Here is a 6,572-nt window from a genome sequence, read left to right as displayed (position 1 = left end):
AGTGAAAGTTTGACTTCTTCCTTTCCAATTTCCATCTCTTTGATCTCCTTTTCTTTTTTTTTAAATCTCATCTGTATTTACCTTTTAAAGTAAAATATGACCAATCATTATATTTCCATTCACAAGCCTTGCTATGTTACAAGACCTAGGGAAGCATAGGGTTTTCTTCTCGGTACTTTGGAAAACAAGCCACATGGGGAATTCTTCTGTTGTTTTAGCTTGTGTTCTTCTAAGACTAGAACATGCAGAATTACTACAGGGGATGGAAATTTTTAAGATGAAACTTAAGCCATCTTAATCTTTTTCCTTTTAAACATGAAGCTAGATCTCAAAATACTTCCAAGTGACAAATTATTTGGTCTACTAAGGAATCCAGCTTCTGAACAGCTAAACACTTCAGACTACAAAGTTAATAGGTTACATTACGTCTTACAACAAACATTCTACCAACCTGTTGAATCAAACCTATAGTTTCACAGTATCACAAGTAGAACGAAATTTTATATTCCCCTTAGTTTACATGCTCGACAGATGTTTTAAATGTTAACGAAAATAAACAAAGATCCTGGAAAATAAATTATCAGAGAAGGAATGAAAGTAACTATCAAACATATAGTTCTGGTGAAGTTTAGTCTACTTCTTCCATGCATGATGCGTCATCATCTCCTTCCAGGGGTGGCATCTCTTCAGTTACAACAGCACTGGTATCATCCACAGTAGGATCATCTTCATCAGTACCTAGACTATGCTTCATCATCCTGTAAATCCAGTTAGCATGTGTCTGAGGATCTTCCGGACTGAAGCCAGAAGACAGGAGTGCAGTTTCATAGAGCAAGGTGAGCAGATCCTTCCCAGACTTGTCATTCTTGTCAGCCTCTGCCTTTTGCCATAGGGTTTCAATGATAGAGTGATCAGGGTTTATCTCCAGGTGCTTCTTTGCTGCCATGTAACCTATTGTTTCGTTGTCTCTGAGGGCTTGAGCTGTCATGATTCTCTCCATGTTTGCTGTCCACCCATATGGGCTTGTGACAATGCAGCATGGGGATGTCACCAATCAGTTTGATACAACCACCTTTTCAACCTTTTTCTCTAAAATATCTTTCATAATTTTGCAGAGGTTTTCAAATTTTACCTTTTTCTCTTCCTGTTTCTTTTTCTCCTCTTCATCTTCTGGGAGTTCCAGTCCTTCTTTGGTAGCCAACACCAACGTCTTACCGTCAAATTCCTTCAACTGTTGCACACAGTACTCATCAATGGGCTCAATCATATAGATTACTTCTAAGCCATGCTTTCAGAGACACTCCACAAAGGCCGAGTTAGCAACTTTGTTCCCTGGTCTCACCTGTGATAAAGTAGATGTGCTTCTGGTTTTCCTTCATTCAGGTGCAATATTCCTTGAGAGAAATCATCTCATCTCCAGAAGCAAATGTGTAGTGCCGCAGCAGCTCTGAAAGCTTCTTCTGATTTTGAGAGTCTTCATGAATTCCAAGCTTTACATTTTTTGAGAACTGCTCATAAGATTTTTTGTAGTTCTCTTTATCTTCTACCAGTTCATTAAGTAGTTCTAAATGTTTCTTGACCAAATTCTTTCTGATAACTTTCAAAATTTTGCTTTGCTGCAACATTTCATGGGAAATATTTAGAGGAAGATCCTCAGAATCCACTACTCCTCTAAAGAAATTCAGATACTCAGGGATTAACTCCTTACAGTTATCAGTGATGAAAACTCTGCACACATACAACTTGATGTTGTTCTTTTTCCTTCTGTTTTCAAACAGATCAAAAAGAGCACGTCTTGGGACAAAAAGAAGGGCCTGGAATTCCAATTGTCCTTCAACAGAAAAATGCTTCACTGCCAAATGTTCTTCCCAATTGTTGGTTAAGCTTTTGTAAAATTCTCCATATTCTTTATTAGTAATGTTATCAGGATTTCTGGTCCAAATAGGCTTTGTTTTATTGAGTTCTTCTTGATCAATGTACTTTTCTCTTATCTTCTTCTTCTTCTTATCACCATCCTTCTTTTCTTCTTCTTCTTCATCAGAACCAACATCTTCTATTTCAGGCTTGTCCTCAGACTCCTTTCCTTCTTTTTCTTTCTCTTCCTCTTTATCTTCTTTTTCTTCAGTGTCATCATCACTGACTTCCTTATCATGTCCCTTCTCCTCTAAGAAAGTAATGGGATAGCCAATGAACTGAGAATGTTTCTTCACAATCTCCTTTATTCTCCGTTCCTCCAAATACTAGGTTTGGTCTTCTTTCAGGTGTAAGATAACCTTCCATGGCCCATTGGTTCACCTGTGTCAGTCCTCACTGTGAATGAGCCCCCTGCTGAGGATTCCCAGGCATACTGCTCCTCACCATTATGTTTTGTGATCACAGTCACTTTCTCAGCAACCAAATATGCAGAGGAAAATCCAACACCAAACTGGCCAATCATAGAGATATCTGCACCAGCCTGCAAAGCCTCCATGAAGGCTTTGGTACCAGACTTGGCAACAATACCAAGGTTATTGATCAGGTAGGCCTAGGTCATTCCAATTCTGGTATCCAAAATTGTGAGTGTTCAATCCTGTTTGTTGGGAATAAGATTAATGTACAGCTCCTTTCCAGAGTCTAGTTTACTAGGCTCCATCAGATTCTCATATTTGATCTTGTCCAGATCATCTGATGAATTCGAAATCAGCTCCCTCAGAAAGATCTCTTTGTTTGAATGGAAAGTATTGATGATTAAGGATATCAGCTGTGCGATTTCAGCCTGAAAGGTGAAAGTCTTGACCTCCTCCTCCTCCATTGGTTGGTCTTGGGTCTGGGTTTCCTCAGGCATCTTTGCTGAGTGCCCATGCACAAAACGTGACCAGCTGCACCACCACACTGAAGCAACTCTTGATCTCCTTTTCTTGCCTTATTGCTCTAGCTAGAACTTCAAGTACTATATTGAATAAATATGGGGAGAGTGGACAGCCTTGTCTTGTTCCTGATTTTAGTGGAATCACTTTCAGTTTCTCTACATTTAATTTGATGTTGGCTGTTGGCTTGCTGTAAATTGCCTTTATTATCTTTAGGTATGTTTCCTGTATTCCTGATCGCTCCAAGACCTTTATCATGAAGGGGTGTTGGATTTCATCAAAGGCTTTTTCAGCATCTAATGAGATGATCATGTGGGGTTTTTTTCCTTTCTGTTTGTTTATATGGTGGATTACATTGACAGATTTTCATATGTTGTTCCATTCTTGCATCCCTAACATGAAGCCTACTTGGTCATGGTGGATAATTTTTTAAGGTGTTCTTGGATTCAGTTTGTCAATATTTTATTGAGGTTTTTTTTGTTTGTTTGTTTTGGGGATTTTTTTTGCATCAATGTTCATGAGGGAGATTGGTCTGTAATTCCCTTTCTTTGTTGCATCTTTGGGTAGTTTGGGTATCAGGGTAACTGTGGCCTCATGAAAAAAGAGTATGGAAATGTTCCTTCTGTTTCTATTATGTGGAACAAATTGAAAAGTATTGGAATTAGCTCTTCTTTGAAAATCTGCTAGAATTCTGCTCTGAAGCCACCTGGTCCTGGACTTGTTTGGTTGGGAGACTTTTAATGACTGTTTCTATTTCCTTAGGGGTTATTGGTCTATTTAAATAGTTTATCTGGTCTATATTTAACTTTGGTATGTGGTACCTACCCAGAAAATTGTCCATTTCCTTTAGATTTTCCAATTTTGTGGAGTACACGTTTTTGAAGTATGAACTGATGATTCTCTGGATTTCCTCACTGTCTATTGTTATGTCTCCCTTTTTTTCTGATTTTGTTGAATTGGATTCTCTCTCTCTCTCTCTCTCTCTCTCTCTCTCTCTCTCTCTCTCTCCCCTTTTGGTTAGTTTGGATAAGGGCTTGTCTATCTTGCTGATTTTCTCAAAGAACCAACTCTTTGTTTCATTGATTCTTTGTATTGTTCTCTTTGTTTCTATTTTATTGATTTCAGCTCTCAATTGGATTACTTCCTGGCACCGATTCTTCCTGTGTGAGTTTGCTTCTTCTTGTTCTAGAGCTTTCAGGTGTGCTGTTAAGTCACTAGTGTGAGATTTCTCTATCTTCTTTATGTGGGCATTTAGTGCTATGAATTTCCCTATTAGCACTGCTTTCATAGTGTCTTATAAGTTTGAGTATGTTGTACTTTCATTTCCATTGAATTCTAGGAAAGTCTTTCACTTCTTTCTTTATTTCTTCCTTGACCCATTGGTGATTCGTGTGGGAACTGTTCAGTTTCCATGAGATGGTAGGCTGTCTGTAAATTTTGTTGCCAAAATCTAGCTTTAAGCCATGGTGGTCCGATAAAATACAAGAGGCTATTCCTTTTTTTTTTTTTTTTTTTTTTTGTATCTGTTCAGATTTGCTTTGTGACCAATCTTGTGGTCAATTTTAGAGAAGGTTCTATGGGGTTCTGAGAAGAAGCTATATTCTTTTTTGTTAGGATGGAATGTTCTGTAGATATCTATTAAGTCCATTTGAGTCATAACTTCTGATACACCCCTTATTTCTCTGTTAAGTTTCAGTCTGGCATATCTCTCTAGTGGTGAGAGTGGAGTGTTGAAATCTCATACTACTAGTGTGTGGGGTTTGGTGTGTGATTTAAGCTTTAGTAGTTTCTTCTACAAATGTGGGTGACCTTGTATTTGGGACATAAATGTTCAGAATTGAAACTTCATCTTGGCGGATTTTCCCTGTGATAAGTATGTAATGTCCTTCCCAATCTCTTTAGATTGATTTTATTTTGAAGTCTATTTTATTATATTAGGATAGCTACACCAGCTTTCTTCATAAGTCCATTTGATTGAAAAATCTTTTCCCAGGCTTTTACTCTGAGGTAGTGTCAGTCTTTAAAGTTGAGGGGTATTTCTTGTATGCAGCAGAAGAATGGATCTTGTTTTCATATTCATTCTGTCAGCCTGTGTCTTTTTATAGGCAAATTGATATTAATAGGTATTAATGACCAGTGATTGTTAATTCCTATTATTTTTTGTTGGTAGTGTTGTGTGTTTTTCTTCTTTGGTATTTGTTGGTGTAGGAATATCTGTTGCCTGTATTTTCATGGTTGTATCTAACTTCCTTAGGTTGGATTTTTCCTTCTAGTGCTTTCTGTAAGGCTGGATTAGTGGATATGTATTGTTTAAATCTGGTTTTGTCATGGAATATTTTGTTTATTCTATCTATGGTAATTTAGAGTTTTGTTTTATATAGTAGTCTGGCTTGGCATCCGTGTCTCTTAGTGTCTGCATAACATTTGTCCAGGACCTTCTGGCTTTCAGAGTCTTGATTGAGAAGTCAGGTGTTATTCTGGTGGGTCTGTCCTTATATGTTACTTGGCCTTTTTCCTTTGTAGCTCTTAATATTTTTTCTGTATTATGTATGTTTAATAGTTGGATTATTATGTGGTGAGGGGTCTTTTTCTTTTAATCCAGTCTATTTGGTGTTCTGTAAGCTTCTTGTACCTTCATAGGCATTTCCTTCTTTAAGTTAGGAAAGTTTTCTTCTATGATTTTGCTGAATATATTTTCTGTACCTTTGAGCTGATATTCTTCTTCTTCTATCCCTATTATTCTTAGGTTTGGTATTTTCATGGTGTTACAAATTTCCTGGATGTTTTGTGTTATGACTTTGTTGGCTTTAATGTTTTATTTGACTGACGAATCTATTTCCTCTATGGTATCTTCAATGCCAGAATTTCTCTCTTCTATCTCTTGCATTCTGTTGGTTATGCTTGCATCTGTAGTTCCTGTCCATTTAGTTGGATTTTCCATTTTCAGCATAACCTTGGTTTGTGTCTTCTTTATTGCCTCTTTGTCAGTTTTCAAGTCTTGAACTATTTACTTCACCTGTTTGATTGCTTTTTCTTGGGTTTCTTGGCTTTCTTTAAGGGATTTATTGGTTTCTTTCAATTTTTTTCTTTGTCTTTTCCTCAATTCTTTAAGGGAATTTTTCCTTTCATCTTTAAAGGCCTCTATCATCTTCTTAAAATCATTTTTAAAGTAGTTTTCTTCTCTATCTTCTATACTGGGATGTTCAGGTATTGCTAATGTAGAACCACTAAATTCTGGTGGTGCCATATTGCTCTTTATGTTGTTGTATGTATTCTTGCTCTGGCATCTACCCATCTCTTCCACCAATTGGTGCAAGAGGTGTTTGTGTCTCAGGAAGCCACTCTTGGTCCAATCAGAGCTCTTGGTTCAATTGGAGCTGTCAGAGTCTGTGTCTCAGGGAGCAGTTGCAGTATCAGGGATGGGTGAGTTTGGATGGTAGATTGTGGCTTGTAGGTTACAGGTCCAGTGTGGGGTGGATGTAGTCAGACCTGCCTGTGGGAGTCTTGCCGCCTGGCCTGAAACTGGGGCTGCAATGGGTGGGGGCATGGGGGATGGGTAGTGCCTCTGGGCCTAAAGCCTAGAGGCTGGGGTGATCAGCTGGAAGAACAAAGAGTCACCTCTTGCTCCAAACAGCTGGCAGAGTCTGTGTCTCAGGGAGCAGCTGTGGTCTCAGGGGATGGGTGAGTTTGGGTGGTGGAGTGGGGCTTGTTAGTTACAGTGTCTTG

At 38.2% G+C, this 6,572-nt stretch overlaps 1 pseudogene; it reads right to left on the bottom strand.

Annotated features, from left to right (window-relative positions):
- Positions 1–628: 628 nt before the first annotated feature.
- LOC118576515 lies at positions 629–2,824 on the bottom strand (annotated as a pseudogene).
- Positions 2,825–6,572: the final 3,748 nt, after the last annotated feature.

This window comes from Onychomys torridus, unplaced genomic scaffold (genome assembly GCF_903995425.1).
Source record: "Onychomys torridus unplaced genomic scaffold, mOncTor1.1, whole genome shotgun sequence".
In the NCBI taxonomy this organism is placed as follows: Eukaryota; Metazoa; Chordata; class Mammalia; order Rodentia; family Cricetidae; genus Onychomys; species Onychomys torridus.
Note: the sequence above shows the minus strand (reverse complement) of the source record. Positions and strands in the feature narration are given on the sequence as shown.